Here is a 17,889-nt window from a genome sequence, read left to right on the forward strand (position 1 = left end):
ACAGGGCATGTTGCATTTTGTTGCTGTTGGATGAAGGAGAGAGAACTGGGGAAGCTGTTGACTCTGCCCACCACATAAAATGGGCTGCGGACACCCAAGGGAGCCCCAGCAGTCACAAAACCTGCGGCACACAGTGTGTACTTTGGGCAAGGGCACACTGTTTTGTCTGTAACTCAGCCACTGGGAGGGACCCCGTGTGTGCTCTTTTGGGCTGACGGAGATAACCAGGCTTGCATTGTACAGGTGCACAAGAGACCTGCCAGGGATAAGAGGGGAAATCAGTGTAGGATAAAAGCAGCTCCAAAAGATAGTGTGTCCTGTCACCTTGGTCCCTGGCGAGGTGGCCAGCTGCCAGCTCCTCCCAGACAGCTTCAACATGGGTTTAAATGAAGTTTAGGACTGCTGGCTGTTTATCTAACATAGTTCATTGTTCTGTACAGGCTATTGCAGAAGTTAAAGATTCATATATGAGGGTAAAAAAAAAAAACTTGTTTTTTCAGATTTTTACGTATTGCCTTTATTCTGCATATTTGAGAAGCTACAGTCCACAGCTTTCCTCGCAGTTAGGCAAGTAGCTTTTCTTTACATTAGACACTGTTGCTTCAGGTTAGAGAGAGAGAGATTGAAAATTTAGGGGACTTGTGAAACTGTCTCCCTCAGATATACTCTGTGGTTAAAAAAGAAAGGCTTTTTATTAGTATCATTTTTCCTATAGCTGGATCTTCCCTTGAACACTTTTGTGTGCTGTATTCTTTACTCGTGTTTTCTGACTTGGGCTTAAAACTTCCAGGCAGCTGAGGACTTCCTTTCCCTAGTTCTTGTTCACAAGGAATTTCTGGACAGGAAGAGAGAGAAGTTCCTGCAAGAAGCAAGGCAAGGACAGGAGCTTCAGGTGCGCACATCAGAACTCCTCCTAGAGAAAGAGAATTAAGGTATCTTTGGTGGTATGAATTCTTTATTTGGCTCAATTTGCATCCTTTGAATTCATATCGTACTGAAGTCATGCTCTATCATGACACTTGTTCAAGTGCCCAATATTTTGAGCACACACAATAACAAGATCCTTTTAAAATGATGATATGATGATACCTGGTTGGAGTATATTTGATCGTGTGTTAGAACTGTTAGACGTAGGAGGTTTTGTTTTAGGAAGTGTAAAATTATGTGCCTGCAGGCAGCTGTGCAGCTTTGGTGTGAGGAGGACTGTGCTGGATGGTTTCAGAGGTGTAAAACAAAAAAAAAGTGCACTCATTTTAACCCTCAGTGCCTTATGTAGTTTCATTTCAAAGTATGGAATCTCTTACTTTATGCAGTTTCTATTCCTAGTGAGGGTTTAGTTAAGGGACAAAAGCACAGACAAGTCTGAGCACCGATCAGTTGTTTGTTTTGCTTTTATGTGCTTTGGTGTCAGCAGTGCATGGTGAATTGGCTGCACAGCAAGTCCTGTGGTACGAGTGAATGCCTGGGCCTTAGGCTGTCCCTGTGCTCCACCTTGAAATCTTCTGGGTATCTCCTGCTCTGAATGGGGTTGAACATAACATGAGGGGTGTATTCTTACAGATAGTGAGAAAGCATCTGAGCAATTATTCTTCTTGAGAGGTGCTGATTTGAAGGGAAAGGAGGGGGACAGAAGCTGCTCTGTGTTGGCATGTGGTGCAAGTGGCTGCTTGTGGGTACCACCTCTGCTTGTGTTGTGGAGGTCCCAGGACAGATAAAGCCAGGTTTAGGCACACACATTTTTTTCAATTACATAACCCTTTGGGGGTGGATTTGTATACTCATCTACTACCAGATCAGAAAAAAGGAGTAGTCTTACTAAGCCTTTTGCCACATGTTTGTTGAGGTTGTGGAAGCACACAGTGAGGGTTCTTTTGCATTGTGTAGAAAGCAAGTTCTTCCTTGGAGATCTGCTTATTTTTACTTTTGAGTGTGTGCAGATTTAACTGAAGAACATGCATTCACACAGTTGTGCTATTTAAGTTAATGTGGGGTGACTCAGTGTGTATTCACTGCTTCGAGCCCACAGCGACTGCGACAGAACATTTTATTGTCTGAAGACAATGCTAATAATGATAGCATTAAAACAGCATTGGAATTTCACAAGACAATATTCTGTTCCCAGAACTGCCAAGGGACAAAGAGATTTGCCATCGTCAGACAGGGGAACAGGAGCTGGCCTGCAGTGCAAACAGTGCCCTCTGCTTCCGCTGGGCTGGGCTGGGGTGTCCTGCCCCCCTCTGTGCTCCTGCTTCCAGGAACCTGCTCCAGACTTTGTCACAGCTGCAAGCACCTCTGCAATGCAAGCACTGCAGCAGTTGGCTCTGCTGAGAGCTGTTGTAACACGGCCCCTTCCCAGGATGATCCTACTCTAAGCTGCTTTCATCCAACAGGTGAGATATCTTGGCCAGCTGAAAGGGCTGGAAAGGGCAGGCACTTCTTTGGCTGCTCTGGTGCTTGGTCCCACCAGGTATGCAGTTTGCTGAAGGAGAATTTGGGATAGGTGTAGTGTTTTGCAGTTAATACATTGTGGCTGCTCTGGCATTCCCATAACTCACAAAACAGTGATTCAGAAGTGATGCAGTTTATATTGGTTTTGCATTTCTTTACCATGAGCTTTGGTGGAGGGATTGTAGGATGAAACCAGTGTGGCTGTGGTGACAAACAGAGGGCAGCTGTGCTGTCTTTGTAGCTGAGGTATGGGTTATAAGTGCAAATAAGTTGTTCATTATGAAATTTAAAAGCATTACATATTAATCCTTAACTATAATTAACTACATATTAATCCTTAGCACCACCTCTTATTGTGTAAAAACAGTAATAGTTTCCTTAACAAAATAGTTGTTAATAATGCTTGAATCCTGAAAGCAAAGATGCAGTGGTGGGAGCTGTATGCATTTATTCTTTCATAGGAAATATTTAAAGTAGAACGTTTCTGCTCTCATAAGTACTCCTTTGCAGCAGGTTCCTGGTTTGTTGGTATAAGTCAGATTGGATAATGACAGCACAGACAATAAGATGAGAAAAATAACTCAAGAAGAGACTGTTGGCGGTGCAGAGACACTGGCTGGAAACCTCACCAACCATAAACCACATTTGTACTATCATGGCTTACATCCAGTGTGGACAGCATCTGCAGTGCAGAGTCATTTGGAGGCTCACTGGTGGTGAGCACAAAGTTTGCTCTCTGCATTAGTAACTAGCAGATAAGATAGCTGTGAATCTGTCTTGCACTGAACATCCCTAAGATGAGAATTCACTGAGTGCTTGCTTCTTTAATGACTCCCAGCAGCATTTCCTAGGAGCCATGTGACAAAGTACCAGAGGGTTGGGCTTTGATTTCAGTAGCTTCATTATGGAGTTGTGCTTATCTCTTAAAATGGATCCTTTCAAAATGTAGTTTGTGTTTGGTGGGGATAGTGAAGAAAAAGAGCTGATTTAAGGAAAATTGAATGGGGGAAGTGTCACATGCTTTGCAGTGTTGAGATTCCAGGCATCTTTGCTGTGAAAAATGGGAGTTTAATTACCCAGGTTTTGTGTGGGTTTGCTGAGTTGCTTTAGTTTGTTTGTCCTCTGTCAGTCTCTAATAATGCTATTATTTACTTTCACTAAACAGAAAAAATTAATTCAGTGATCTCTGTTGCTCAGTGTCTGCTGGGAATACTGGTACTGAGTTGTATCACTGCAAATATTGGTATGTTCTCACTTGTACTGTTGGCAGAAACACTGGGGAGGGTCAAACAGCCTAACTCAATATTGCTTACGTATCTTCTATTTTCTTTTGACAAAATCATTGCACGGTTCTTCGTCAACATGGTCTTCTGTGAGCTGAATGGACCAGATGACATCATTGTTGAACTGGTTAGTTCAGTCCGTGTGATATGTACCATAGAACTTTATGGAGTACTTTTGGCAATTTCCCTGTCTAATATATGTTTTGGAGCATCAGAACATCTTTGATTAGACAGTTTCTAAATAGCAGCATTTGTTAGACCTGTCACTTGATTTTTGTCCCAGTATATCATGTGTGTCCCTTTGTATCCCTGCATATCTGTATCACCAATGCAGGGAATTTGGGGCATGTTTTCAGCATGACAACCAGACTTGCACAGAATGTCACAGCCCATCAGCCCTCTGTTTAGCCTCTACTCACAGTTAAACACTGGCATTAGCAGCTTTTTATCCTTCTCACACCTTTCCTGGACTGATCCCTTAATGCTGTACACAAAGCAGTCCTGCACAGTGCTGCCAGTTAAGTCGCTGTCTTGCTGAATAAATTACAGGTGCCTGCTGCTAAAAAGGAAGCGATGGTGCTTTTCTTTCTCTACGTGGTTCTTGTTCTCTTCCTCATGTTTTCTTGATTTTCTCAAGTCATCCTGTTTTGTTTGCTGTTGGCAAGTAAATCACTGAGAGATGCAAAAAGCAAAAGAGCAGAGGAAATGCCCGGTGCATACTAAGAAGCAAATATTCCAGTCTTTCAAGCGTGGAGAAATGGAAAGAGGTGGATATAGATAGTGATGAATTTAAACATGTACTACTTATTTATTACTCTGTCTTCCATGTCTGGATCATCTGCTGCTGAGGAGAGGATGGGACAAAGAAACGCTTGATTTTTGGCACCACTGAAATGAGGTGGCAAGATGAGATCAGAGAATTGAAAGGGACTTGCAGAGGTCAGCTAATCCATCCTGCTGACCAACCTGAATCCCATCTGATCAGGTTGCTCAAGGCCATGTACAGGACACTTTTCAGTATCTCCAAGGATGAAAGTCCAGCAGACTCTCTGGACTTCTGTTTCAGTGATTCACTTCCCTGAAAATAAAATTTTTCTCCCCCATATATGGCTGTAATATCCCATGCTGCAGCTCTGGTTGATGCTCCCCTTCCTCCCTGTGTACCTTTGAGGACAGTCTGTGTCCCCTCCCATCAGGCAGTAGCAGGTAGTGGGTAGGTGTCCCTGTAGCCCTCTCTTCTCATGACTGAGCAAACACAGTGCACTCATCCTCTCCTCCTATGCTTCAGCTCCTCAACTGGCTCTGGCACTGTCTGTGCTGCTCCTGGCAGCATGTCTACAGGAAAAACTCTTTTCTGTGCTGCATCCCATGAGTACCCTGAGACTGGTTTCTCTTTTCATGTCAACTGACCCTAATTTCTTTCCTTTTTCAGCCTTTTTGCATGATATCTCCAAACAGCAGCATTTTCAAGCTATAGCTTTCATCATATTATGGTATGATGTCACCAAACTCTATGTATGACAGTAGAAAAGAAAAGAAGCAACTGTTAAGTCTTAACTCAGTTGCTTTTATCTCTCATCATGTTCATTTTTACAACTATACCCATCCAGCAAGACTTGATCCTGACTTTTTTTTCTTGAAGAACTTCAAATGTGTTGCCCAGTGTGAAATTAAATATTCTGCAGTCAAATACGAACATTCAACCCAAAAAGGCAGATGCTACTCCAGGTCCAGTATCTATGTGTAAGTCATATTATGCTAGCAAATGAAGAGGAAAAAATGGCTCTTAAGTAGTTTCTTCTGCTGCTTCCCTATTTTTTTATATTAGGTTGCCCCTGGTATTTCAAGAGTTTTTATCCAGGTACTGTATACTCTCACTGCGAATCCAAATACAGTTTAGCAGGGCAAAGAACATTTACAGACTGGCTCAGTGCCCAGAGCCTGCTTTTAACCTCTGCAAAGGCCCTTGTCTTTCTCAGCAGCACTGAGTGTGGTGTAGATATCCAACATTTCCTAGCTATGGGAGAAAAAAGAAAATTTCAAGACGGAATTTCTGAATCTTAGTGAATCGGGTGTAAAAAATACTGGCCTAAAAGAGGACATCAAATTGTAAAGATCCTAAGAAGCAGGATCGGGCATGCTCAAACACCCAGGTTAATGAGCAGAGAGGCACTTGATGAATTCTCGTGCAATTTTTAAAGATATCCACTATCTCCCAGCTGAAAATTCACACACAGTTATTCTGTATATATATTCTAAAAACGTTACAACCATTAAATATTGTCTAATATATGTATAAATTCTGCATGGCTAATTTAGACTTTGGGCGATTCATTTTCTTCTTACAAGTATATTGGAAAATTCCTCTAGGGTAATCCACCAACTCATCAAGGAACTATTGAGTATAAGTTAAAGCAAATAGTATGTCAAGACTGACAACTTGATTTTATGTTGTTATTTCTCACTGACTGAAGAAATTGGATCTGTCTCTCCATCCCTAAAATAAAGTAATCCCAACACAATATTGAAGCACTCATGAAGAGCTGTTGCTCGTAGCATGATGCTTCTCTTGGAACTTGAAATAATGTGCATCTCTTTAGAAGGTGCATGAATAAAATATTAGACAGGTAGAGTTTGTGACCTAGTTAAAAGTTATGTGCATGATCTCTTCTCCTTGGTTGAACTGAGGAATCATCTGTAGTGGGGGATATCTTTACGTACAACTAACCTTATCTGAGTTTTTGGTTTTGTTTCTTTTTGTGAAAGGGTCATTTATGAATATGTGCTCTTTTGATTTGGGGCTGAGCTTAAAATAGCTAGACATCCAAAAACTTAATATGCACGGTAAAATTTAATTAGGCAACTGCATAAAATCAAAGGGATTCTTTTGTAGACAGGAAGCAAGAATCCCCTTTTGGCACTTTCAGCACATATGCAGCTAAGTCCTGTTTTCATCTCCTCCTCTTCAGCAAGAGGTCTTAATAATAGATGTGTATGATCTGCTGCCAAGGGTGATGGGCCAGGGATGTGAGGAGGAATGGACTATATATTCCTTCCACTTGCATGGTACCTTCTTCACGTAGCAAAAGTGACAAAGTCTAATATTTCAAAAGGCAGTCTTCAACTTTGTACATCCCAATTTGATTGCTAAATTTGGTCTCCACAGACACCAAGCACCTATTTCATGGTCACAGTTTGACTTTTGGATGCTAAGTACCTTTTGAAAGTATACACAGAATTTCTGAATTTAGGCTTAATTAAGCATTTCCCTGAAAGATACAAGCCTAGCTTTTTCAGTGTCTGAATTCATCTTTCATCTTTTGGTAAAAGTTAAGAAAAAAGTATATCTGTTTCTAAAAACATTTTATATCTATAATGTGGATTAACTGTTGGGAAAGATAGTAAGCTTCAAATGTTCTCCAGTTACATCTCTCCAAATTAAATAATTTATTTCAAAAATCGGTTTTCTTTTTTAGATATTAGGCAAAATTTTTTTACCAAATTTATTTACCGAATAAAATTATATTTTTTTAAAAATCTGTTCAATGTTAACTCTCAGAATGAGAGGCTACCTGCAATATTTGTGAATTATAATTATGTGAGACTCATTAAAAAAAAAAAAGCCACCAAAACACAGAATTGCAGAATGAACTAGGTTGGAAATAACCTTTGAGATCAACACAAAAAACTGCCATGCAAGTGAAGAAACAGAGGATTCCATTAAGGGAAACACCAGGTACACTTTCTGAGCAAGATCACTGACACATCCAAATATGAATATTTCATATAAGCCATCACACTTTTAAAATCACCTTTTGCTGGCAGTTACTGAAGCCAGCAAAATTTCCCAATGTTTCATTCAGGGAAAGGTCGGTGATGAATTGAATTTAATTCTCTTAAACATTTCCATTTCTTTTTTGTCACTGTGTTGCTGCCTTGATTGTTTGGGGTTTGTTTTGTTTTGTTTTATGCCCTCTATTACGTTTTTTGTTTTTGATTATGAGGTGTTTTACTTTTTTTCTTTTTCTTTTTTTTTTTTTTTTTTTTACTCAAGGGAAACATATTGGAAGTAACCTTTTCTGTATAGTGCAACTTGTGGTTCCCACCTCCTGGTGTATTTAATGCACTGTGTGCTCCTCAGCAGAGCATGGGCAGCACCTTCGAGCTCCCTCTCCACTCATTTACAGCTTGGCCAGCTTGGGCACAGAGCATTCCTCTCTGTGTGTCTGCACATGTCGGTGTGTGGTGTCCTAATTAAGATTTGTTGTCATCCAGGTAGTTCAAATAAAGTTTCATATGTGGTTTTCACTTTTCCTGTTGTGGTATTTCTATGATTTTAATGTTCAAGGGCGAGACTTCTCTGAACCTGTATGAAGGCAAAAAGCAGTGCAGCTATAGAAAGTATATTGGGTATAAATTTTTTAGCTTTTCATAAGATGCATTTAGTTGGCATGATGTTGCCTATCTGAAAATTGTTTAATAATAATTTCATCCCATTTTTCTTTCATTTCAGTTTCCATCAGCAAGGCAAAACAGTCTTTGCTTTAATTATTCTTCATTAAGATTCATATCTCTGAGATTAAACTGAGATAAGCTTTGGCAATTCTCAGGTTGTGGTTGTCTAAAGAGGAGCCAGGCTGAGGAATAAAACTCCCTGTTTTCCAGCAAGTAAAAATAGGAAAAATCAACTACAATCCCTGAATCCTCACTACAGTGCCTGCATGCTTACCCCAGGCACGGGGCACACCATGCTTCTGAGTTAAGAGATGCTGGAGAAGATACATCCTTGGCAATGCCTTTGAGAATTTGTTATGTGTCCCTCTGCTGATAATATCCAGGGACAGATGTCTCTTCCATTCTTCAGATGTATCTCAAATAAGAAATCCAGATGTTAGGCTGGCCTCTTTCTCCCTTTTAAAATCCTCACTGGGCTCTTGCTTGCGTGGCAAACACTTTGGTCATTCCTTCCTTTGGGGTTTTTAAATTTTGAATATGCAATGCCAGTCACAGGACTCTGAGATTTGTTTTTCTCATATCATGGGTGCTTTTTATTGTAAGACTATTCAACTGGCAAGGGACCAGCTAAAGGGATCACTGGTGGAACAAGGTGGCGTTTTCTGTAGTTTTGTGTGTTATGTTCACGTTTCAATAACTCTTAGTTCTAAAGGTCTTAACCTCATTGTGAAGATACTATTTAATGACTCTTCTGAATGTGTTGTATCACTAGAGTGGCCTGGCACCAAAAATGGCAGGAGAGTTTCTGTTCTGCCAGTACCCAGCCTGGGTGTGGCTGTCCCCAAGTCAGTCAGTCTGTCTTGAAAAGGAGCATCACTCCTGCCTGAAAAATTTGCATATCCTTTTGCTCACCAAATGGTAAAAAAATACGTTTCTAAAAAATGGTAAAAATGTTTAGAAATTATCAAGTTACAGACTTTAGATGCACAGATCTCCTCATATTAGTGGTTAAAATTTTCCACTTGACCTTGATTTCAGCAGCAGATAAGACATTTCCTGTTGAAGTTAGGATAATGAGCCATTGCAGTATGCCAGCTGCCCAGCCATTGTGGACTGTTTTTCTAGGCATTCCAGAAGGATTTTTTTGAAAGAAATTTGAATGAGTGTGGGATTTTGTAGAGAAAAAAGCTACAGAGAAATGTCAGTTCAGAGGAGAAAGTGGTAGCTCACACCCATGTAATTAAAGAAGTTAATATATTTTTACAGTCTGAGTCCAGTCCAGAGTTTCTTATCTTGGTTTAGGTGCTCCCTGTCTAGGTGAGGCATTTTCTGCTCTTGCAGAGGAGATTAAATCTTAGCTGAAGCTCAGAAGGGAAACCAGCTTTGTGTATGCCACTCAGTGTCATGATATTTTTGTGATTTTGAGAAGTCTGACATTGGCTGTCCTTACGTTGTTTTGGATCTCAGATGGTTTAGAGTATTTTTTTGGTTTTTTTCTTTCTCTCTCTTTTCTCTCTCTATTTTTTTTCCCCTCCAAAGAGAACTGAAAAGATGAGGATAGTTGCTTTAAATATTCGTGTTGAGACCATTTGCACCTGTCTAGTAGGAGCCAGTGATCAATCAGTTCTTTGCACATATCTCAGCTGCTGTGTGTTCGGCACTACATCAGCATATCTATTATTGATTTTTAGAAGAACCATGTGGGGGCACCTAAGAGGAAGTATTGCCGAGATCAATTCTTTCCTGTTGGAGTGAACCAGGCTGGATGAGGCTTTGAGCCAACTTGGTCTAGTGGAAGGTGTCCCTGGCCATGTGGGGATGTTGGAACCATATGATCTTTAAGGTCCCTTCAAACCCAAGTCCCTCTCTGATTCTGTGATACAAATCTGCTTGCACAGGCCTTGTTAAGTTACTTAAAAGGAAAAAAAAAAAAAAGATCTAAGAAAGATTGTCAGTGAGGAAGGAATGGAATGGTGACTGCACACCATGGCAGCTGTGCCCCACTGTGCCTGCCTGCAGGAAGCAGGTCTGTCCATCACCAGGAAGAAGCATTGAGCTCTCAGTGGTAACAAACATTTTCAAACTCTACTGTGCATCCAGTGTAAAGCTGTACAGCAACATATTCTGCTGTATTTTCATCTGGGTCATACAACTGCAGGAGAAATGAAATCCTGGGCCTCCAGATCCAGGAAGAATGCAAGAAAGAATTAAAAAGCACCTAAGAATCAACTGTAGCAGTTGTCAGACATAAGTTGCCTTCTTGGAGGCCAAGCATTTGGTATTGGTTTATCACAAGTAGGTTGGTTCTTCCAATGCAAGGCTGGCCTGGTATTCTACTGCAAATTCTATGGAAGGAGTGGGACAAGCAGAGTCTGTTTACTTCTTGTCTATTTATCGTCTTCCTTTCATATTTTCATGGAGAAAAACAAGTGCCTGTAACTTGTTGGTGTCCTTTCTGGGTTCTTCTGCATTGGAACTGGGCCATACAGGAAGGTAGCTGGAATAACCAAAAATTGGTGACAGGGATCTGGCATGGTGCTTGCTAAACACATAAGAATTGCACTTGTGTGAGTAATTAGAACTTGAAAAATATTCATGGGAGACCTCTTATGCTAAACAGTATATTAAATTGAGAAAGGAAGATCTGGTGCTTTTAGCTATCCTGATAAGTCCTTGCTCATAAATTCTACTGAAATTTGTGCTATATTCTTCATTTTCTCTATTTTTTCTTGCTGTTCCATGTTAATGTTTAAAAATACTCACTGTGGTGTGTGTGGCCCTTCTCAGCTGTGTTAAGGGTTCTGTGTTGATTAAGAGATTTGTCTGAAATGTGTTGCTGAAGGGCACTATTTTGGACTGATAAAGTGCTACTGGACATCTATTACCAGAACAGTGCATCTGCTCAAACAGGGCAATTAGTACATAGTTCTGCCTTGGGCTGTTCATCCTGCATCTGCCAGTGCTGCCTGTCTGAGGATTTGCTGTCCTGCTGGCAGAGACATGAGTCCTCACAGAGGGTTGTCCACACTGCTGCTTCACAGTCCCGTGCATGAGAATATTGTGTGTTACGTTGAAGAACCTACACAGTCTGTAACTCAATTCAGAACTTGGTCCGCCTCCACATTACTCTACAAGCTTTATCCATGGACAGTTTGGTCAGTGCACACTGCTGTTGCAGATGCTAAATAGTATCATTGGGGTTTGTTCCATGGCATAAATGGTGAAACCAGTCATGTGCTAAAAGCTCCACAGAATGTTTGACTGAGTTTTGCATGTATATCTTCTTCAGTCATTTCTGTCCTGGGTCCAGAGCCAAGCTCAATGAAGCCCGTGGGGTGTGTGCTTTCCTGGTGGTTTCATAATTTAATGGCGACCCTCTTGGGAAATCCTTGAGACCTGGAGCAGTATGTTTATTTTGGCACCAGAGGATTTCAGCAACTCACTGTACAATAAGTACTCCAGTATCAATACTTCCACTTTTTATTACTGTGACCTCTTTATAACACTTAGAAGATAAAATAGGCTATACAAGCTTAACATAGTGTACACTGGTGTTCACTAAACAACAATGTATTTCATAGTTCACACTGACATTCATATCATAAATGTGTCTGTTTGAATTACTACTATTGGAATAAACCACACGTATGTTAGTCATTATGTCTATATACTTGTGTCATTTGGAAAGTAAAAGTGTATTCTTGTTGGTACGGGAAGATGAGAACTCTTTTGAGCATGCACTTATGTGGTAACTGCGTACTGGAGCTCTCTTAAAAGCCATTATGATAGTTGGTCTTCCTCAGCTTGGCATTTCTGCCCTTCTCTGGCTGTCTCCAGCCTCACAGCAGAGAGGAAAACTGCTTCTCCCCTTCCTCCATCACTGCCTTTTTTCCACATAAAAAGATGTGTAGAAAGCTGCACCTCACAGCAGAGGTGTTTTCCTCCCTAAGAAATACACTGACTTATTTTTCCCTTACCTATTGCATACACAAATGCTTAATTACAGGAAAATGATCTCAAAATTTTAAAATTATGTGCTTTTCTGTCAGCCAATTTATTGTGAAGATATTTGCAATCATTTTTAGCAGGTGACACAAAATGTAAAGGTTTGGGGTTTTTTTTTTGTGTGGACTTTAATAACTGGTTTAAAACTCCAAAAAGCAGGTAATAATTTTGTGGAGAAAAAAGGAGAAGGTGTTGCATATGAAATTAAATATGTATTGACTGACTAGATGGGAGTAGTGTTTTCTAAATACAATACTGTCATGGTTTTAAAAGGCATTGTCTAAAATAAATGTTTTAGAAAAGGGAAAGACACTAAGAAAAAAAAAAAGCAATATTTTTACATATAGACGTATAAAAATTAAAGAGTAGATTTTTTTGGTGCTTTTTGTTGTTAGCTTAGAACATATCCTCTCATTCCTCCCAGCAAGCGAGGTGTGGGGGGTTTTTGAGCACACAAATATTTTGCTCTCTGGCCTTAACTTTGACTATGGGAAAATAGACCATCACTGTAGATTCCATATTTTCATGTCAAAATCAACTAGCAGCTGCCCTAAAATAACACTACCATTTACATATTGATATTTTTCCCTCAGTTACTTGTAAAGTAGCTGACATTGATTCCATGCCCTACTGAATTTTTATCATAGAAACAGTTATGGTTTTTTCTTTGCAGTATTTTTTCTCTTCTTTATTTGTAAATACCCCAAAACACAACAAAAGGGGTTGTTTATCTATAACAGGAACTTAAAAGGCACAATTTTTTTTTTGTCCTTCATCAGTCAATTAAAAATTGCATTTTGACATTTTGGCCCTGTTTGCATTTATTCATTGATCCCCAGAACAGATGCATTTCATCTCATACATCAGATACTGCATCATGTGCAAGCTTGTGTTCTGAGACTTCCCTAATGACCTTTTAATTAGTTGTTATTATTACACAGCTCACAGGCTTCAGCCACGTTGATGTCATCATTTATCTCACCTTTCATGTGAAATAGTGCCAGTTGCTGCTGTGGCTGCCTTGCACTTTTTCCCCTCCCTTCTCCTGGCATGGACTGGACTTGGTGTCCTGTTTCCATGACCTTCAACACTGACGTACATGCACCTGCAGTGTTACTGTTATTTTGTGGTATTGGGGGTTTTTAATGCCTTTTTCATATATTCTTTTTTATCTTTTTTTTCAGAATACTCTGGAGCATTACATTCCCCTGTTTGGAGTGTGGACAAGAGTTTGGCATTCTGCTTTTACAGGTACCTTTTTGAATTAAAAATGCACTTTTTTTCCCCCAGGGGTTGATAAAAGGAGAGCAATTCCAGAATGATTTTACTATGTCCTCCTGTGCTGTCTTGGGACGTATGTTGTGATAATGAGTTTCTCTTCCTCCACCTTTACTACTCCATTGGGTTGGCAAATTCATTAGTTGCAAGTGTATCGTTGAATGCCATTTCAGGAAGATTGAGGCTTTCTCTTTTCTTGCTGGCCTCACTCATGCAGCCATGTATGTGCTGCAGAATCCTTTTTGGAAGTACTCCAGTAGTTCCAGACTTTTTCTCATCCTTTATTCCCAATCTGTACTTTGATTGCAGTCGCTCCATTCAGTAAATTTGTTTTAGCTTTTACAATGAAGACCTCCAGTGCAAGTAAACACTTCTTGCCTTAGTCCTCCAGAGCTTTCTATTTATTTCTGTTACTTACCTGACTCCTTTTTGGAAGTATTCCAGTAGTTCCAGGCTTTTTACCGTCCTTTATTCCCAGCCTGTACTTTGGTTACTGTTTTTCCATTCAGTAGATTTTGTTAGCTTTTTGTAACAGAGACCTTTAGTGCAAATGAGCATTGGTAGCCTGAGCACTTCAGAGCTTTCTGTTAATTATTTGGTTATTACTACTGCTTTCCAATTTGGTTATTACTACTGCTTTCCAAATAGTGAGTCACATAGAATCAGAGAATGGATGAGGTTGGGGGTCATCTGATCCAACCTCCCTGCTTAAGTCATCCTAAAGTACATGGTACAGAATTTTGTCCAGACAGTTCTTGAATATCTCCAGTGACGGAGACTCTACATCCTTTCTGGGCAATCTGTTCCGGTCCTTGGTGAAGAAGTCCTGCTGGTAAAGAAGTTCCTCCTCATATTCAGGTGGAACTTTCTGTGGATCAAAGTCTGCCTGTTGCCTCTTGTTCTGTTGCTTCACATCTCTGAGAAGAGCCTGGATCCATCATTGATGAGGTCCTCTCTCAGTCATTTCTTCTCAAGGCTGAACAGGCCCAACTCTCTCAGTCTTTCCTCATAAGAGAGATGCTCCAGTCCCTTAATTATCTTTATTGCCTTTTGCTGGACCTACTCCAGGAGCTCCATGTCTTTCTTGTGCTGAGGAGCTCAGAGTTAACACAGCACTCATGGCATGGCCTCACCAGGGCTGAGGAGAGGGGCAGTATCACCTCCCTCGACCTCCTGGCAATGTCCTTCCTAATGCAGCCCAGGACACCTTTGGCTTTCTTGGCCACCAGAGCACTGCTGGCTCATGGACAGATGTTGTCCACCAGAACCCCCAGGTTCTTCTCTGCAGAGCTGCTTTCCAGCCGCTCAGCCCTCAGCCTGTGCTGGTGCATGCAATTGTTCCTCCCCAGGTGCAGGACTCTGCATTTGCCCTTGCTAAACTTCAGAAGATTCTTCTCTGCCCATCTCTGCAGACTGTCGAGGTCCCTTTGACAGACCACACTGCCCTCTGCGGAATCGACCACTGCTCCCAGCTTGGTGTCATCCGTGAACTTCCGGAGGAGGCATCTGCCCCTTCATCCAAACCACTGATGAACAAGCTAAGCAGTACTGGGCCCAGTGTGGAACTCTGGGGGACACCACTGGTGACAGGCCTCTGACTAGACCCTGTGCCCCTGATAACGACCCTTGGGATCTGCTGTTTAGCCTCTTCTCAATCCACCTCACTGTCCAGGCATCCAGCCCACATTTCCTGAGTTTGCCTATGAGGATGTTGTGAGACACAGTGTCAAGAGCTGTACTGAAGTCAAGGAAGGCAATATCCACTGCTGTCCCCCCATGCATCCAGGTAGTTGTTTCATCACAGAAGGCAATCAAGTTGGTCAAGCATGATTTACTTTTAGTGAGATATTAAACTGATACTAGTGAGGTAATAAACTGGTACTCCTGAGCACCTTCTTGTCATCCATGTGGATCGAGATGGCCTCCAGAATAAGCCACTCCATCACCTTTCCAGGGAGGAAGGAGTGGCTGTCTGGCTGGTAGTTCCCTGTATCCTCTTTCCTGCCCATTTTGAAAGCTGGGGTGCTTTTTTCCAGTCCTCAGGCACAAGTACATCCACAACACTCTGAGCTTGATCTCAAGGTCTGAGCAGAAGATGAGGATTAAAGCTTAAAATCTTTATTTTTGTCACTAAATCTCCAAAACAAAAGGTGTCAGGAATAATGGACAGAGTAGCTTCATCCTTGGTGAGTACAAGTAAACCATCTGAAACCCATGAGGACAGGAGGGGACGGGAGCTGAACATGTGGCACTTTGTAACAACGGTTGTAAAATTCTTGAAAGATTAATAAGGCACTTCTGGTATTTTATTGTAGCAAAGAAAAAAATCAGGAATCAATGTCTGATGTGTCATGTGTCAAGTTAGCAATACACTTTCCTAATACTTAGTTTTAATTCTGCTCAGTAAAAGGCATTTCATGTTCAGCTGCTTCCAATCAGCATATTTGGCTCCAGAACATAAATTTGCATTGTGTGGGGTCTTAAATTAACAATTATCACTGCTGTTTTATTTCAAGACAAAATGTTAAGTCTGAGAGTACACATGGCTAATTTAAGGGTAGAAATCTGTTCCCAGAATGTGAAAATCATCTCAGAAGCCATTTGTATCAGCTGAGGAATTTGGAACTTGAAATTCCAGATATGTTTCATACATAGTATGAAATTAAGACAGCAAAACCATTTTAGCTGTGCCATGGACTGACACCAGGAACATTCAAAATCTGCATTAATTTTTGTGATCACAAGTTAACCTACACTAATTTTTCAGTCACGTTTCATATTTTTACCTCCCTCATGTCGTGCTGCATGGGATTTATTTCTGCCGTCTTATAAATGGGATTCAATGTTCTGTGTTCATACAGATGCTCCAGTAGGTCTGTAGTTTTGTTGGAAATATATTGCTCATTTTGTCAACAGAAAAAATTGGATTTGTTATTTATAATGAAAGCAGCATTCAGTCCTGGCTGGGGTGACACAGCCAGCCCTTCCTTTACATTAACTTTTAAAGAATGCCTTGAAACCAGTCCAGATCAGTGATGAACTGGAACTGGGACTGAGGGACATCTTCAGTGGAGGGACTCAGTTCCTCAGCAGTGGTGGGGATGGTGTGCTGGCAGAGCAGCTGGGCAAGAGAGGTTATCTTTATGAAGCAGGCGTGAGCAGATGAAAAAAGAGACACCATGTGTCCTCATTTGAGGTTTGGCGCCTTGGTTTCCATGTCCCATTATTTGTCTGCTTTAGGCACCTTAACTCTGCCATGCAGGGTTAAGTAGTTTCAGTCAACTACTTAAAAACTTCACTGATACTCATCTCTTAATACAAGATTGGCATACCTCTATCCAATTTTATCTGGGTTTGGGATAAATTTCTAACATTACTTTGGGCAGCCAGTATCAATCCTGTATTTAACTTCCAGTTTGGAGATTTACTTTTGTTTACAGAAGAGGGAAGATCTGTTAGTGTGGCTGTGTATCACATATCTTAGAGGAGAATGGATATGTAGCAATCTTGGGGTAGTCTGATACTCTCAGGGAGGGCAGGAATGGAGGAGTAGTTCAAGCAGACTTTCTAAGCAATAGTCTATGGCACCTGTGAGGGCAGGGTGGAGAGCATCCCTAGTTGAGGACTCCCCAGGGACAAGCCTGTTGTGTATCTGGTCATGCAATCAACATGTGAAAGGGGTCTGAATCATTGCCAAAAGAACTGGATTTACTGAGGAGTCTGCAGCAAACCTCAGCACTGATTCAATTCACTGGTCAGTATTTCTGGTTGCAGGATTTACTCCACTATGCATTTTCGTCCTGAAAGTGCACGGTGCTCTGAGCATGGTATCCCTCTGTGATATGCTCCTGCCAACCATCCAGTGCCAGCTCCTTTGCCCCCAGCCTTCCAAGTTCAGCAGACAGTGTGCCCCAGGCACAGAGGCTGCAGGAGAGAGAAGATGTATCTCTCTCCTGCAAACCAAAAATGGTCTGGTATAGCAGGAGCTTTGCTTCAGGAGGAGCTTCACTGAGAGCTTCACCTTTCTCCACAATGCCCTTATGCTGGCTCTGTTCCTTCTGTAGGATGTAGGAGCTGCAAGAGAGGAGATGAGGAAGAGAACTTGAGCTGTCTCTTCATTTTTCCTATAATCCTTCTCTGTCCTTGTAATCTACTTCTGTTTCCCAATTCACTCTTCAGTGCTTCCTTCTCTGTTCCCAGCACCTTCTCCTCTCTTTGCCTGGTTAATAGCATTTCTCTTCTATCTCTTTGTGTCTTGTCATTTCTCACTTTTCTTTTGTCTGGCCCCACGCTCACAATTCCAGGTTTTGGGTTTCTTTAGTTTGTTTGTTTTCTTTCAGTCCCTGCACTGCCTTCCTCTCTCCGTTTAATTAAATGCAGTGGTCATGACTTGATGTAGCTTTTGTTTTCATTAAGATGG

General features: G+C 41.2%; 1 protein-coding gene across 5 annotated transcripts in view; it reads left to right on the forward strand.

Moving 5' to 3' along the window:
- FAM110B (family with sequence similarity 110 member B) overlaps positions 1–17,889 on the forward strand; it is a 112,845-nt gene that overhangs the window by 80,572 nt on the left and 14,384 nt on the right. For 4 of the 5 annotated variants that reach the window (XM_038126568.1, XM_038126585.1, XM_038126577.1 and 1 more), the window contains one exon: positions 13,376–13,442. The gene's annotated coding sequence lies outside the window, so the exon portion shown is untranslated. Of the gene's footprint in view, positions 1–3,646; positions 3,859–13,375; positions 13,443–17,889 lie in introns of those variants that run through there. The other variant, XM_038126602.1, reaches the window with a different exon arrangement.

This window comes from Motacilla alba, chromosome 2 (genome assembly GCF_015832195.1).
Source record: "Motacilla alba alba isolate MOTALB_02 chromosome 2, Motacilla_alba_V1.0_pri, whole genome shotgun sequence".
Taxonomy (NCBI): Eukaryota; Metazoa; Chordata; class Aves; order Passeriformes; family Motacillidae; genus Motacilla; species Motacilla alba.